Here is a 1,709-nt window from a genome sequence, read left to right as displayed (position 1 = left end):
CTGGGATTTGGGAAACCTGGCCACAAAGGGAAGGAAGTGGGGAAAGAGCTTCAAAGGTCACCTTCTTGGCTTCTGTACCAACTCCTAAGCTATAGACACACAGGGAAAGATGACTGCAGGCTGGAGATCTGGGCAGATGTGTGATTGCTTGCTCATTGTTGGGAGATAGAATTTAAAAACTGAGCCCAGCTCCAGAAACATAGAGTAGAGGCATAGCCTAGGACAGTGACGGCGAACCTTTTGAGCTCAGAGTGTCAGCATTTTGAAAAACCATAACTTAACTCTGGTGCCGTGTCACATATAGAATTTTTTTGATATTTGAAACCATAGTAAAACAAAAATTTATATTTTTGATATTTATTTTATATATTTAAATGCCATTTAACAAAGAAAAATCAACCAAAAAAATGAGTTCGCGTGTCACCTCTGACACGTGTGTCATAGGTTCGCCATCACTGGCCTAGGATATATATAAAGATCATGATATAGTTTTGAGAAAAAAACAAACAAACATGAAATAGACTCACCAAAAAGACTAAAACCAAAGTTTAACATGGTCAAGGTGATGCCTATAATTTAATTCAGACAGATTATAATACTTTTTGAAGGTAACATAATATTTATCAACCATGTGTCTTTCATAATACCTAATTGTTGGAGTAAGTTCCTCCTTGATCCTGCTCAACTGTGCCAACTGTCGGGGCCTTAGTTCCCCGGCCAGGAATTGGACCTTCATGGACCTTCATTAGATGGAGAAGACAGGAGAAGGTGTAGGCCTATAGGAGAGGCTTTATTGCAGGCCAAGTATCCATTGTTAACAAGGAGCCATCAGACAAAACAGTTCGTCAAAGTAGCTTCCAAAGCAGTATCCACACAAAGCAGCCTCAACAAACATAGGAGCCATTGCACACACAGCAGCCCATAAAAGCAGGCTCGTACTAGCTGCTCAGTAACACACTTTCTACCAACTTAGACAAAAAGAGGCTTCTTGCCAAATAGTGACATCAGTGTTCGGGTTATAGAAAAGTAGGCCTGCGCAGTGCATACAGTACAATCACTGTGTCCTTGCTTTCTCACCCGTGTATGGCAGCTTGGCCCTGAACATCTAGCATACTCTGGACCAGGCCCCTACACTCAACTTGGCCTTGAACATCTGGTGTACTTTGATTAGGGTTCCTACACCAGTGAACATTAAAAAAAAGATATATGAGAAAAAAAGAAAAAAATGACAAATAATCAAGAGGGGCATTGTGATAAAGGAGTAAATTCTCTAAGAACATGTAACACTCCTAAATGTGTATGTACCTAGCAACAGATGTCAAACGGTGTGAGGTAAAACTGACAGAAATAAAAAGAAAAATAGATAAATCCACTATTATAATTGAAAACTTCAACCTCCATTCTGTCATTAATTGATAGATCAAGCAGGCAGAAAACCAGTAAAGATATAAAGGAAGTGAACAATACTACCAATCAGGCTGATATAATTGACATCTAGGGAGTACAACATTTTGTAACATTATTCTCTAGCTCACATGGAATATTCACCAAGATATCACATATTAGGCCATACAACACACATTGACATATTTAAAAGGCAGAAATCATACAAAGTATGTTCTCAGACCCAAATGGAATGAACCTAGAAATTATCAAAAAGAGACTTGGAAAAATCCCCAAATATTTGAAAATTAAGAAACACACTATTA

This window comes from Myotis nattereri (assembly GCF_964212035.1).
Source record: "Myotis nattereri genome assembly, chromosome: 5".
NCBI lineage: Eukaryota > Metazoa > Chordata > Mammalia > Chiroptera > Vespertilionidae > Myotis > Myotis nattereri.
The sequence above is the reverse complement of the archived record's forward strand: the minus strand, read 5'-3'. Positions refer to the sequence as shown.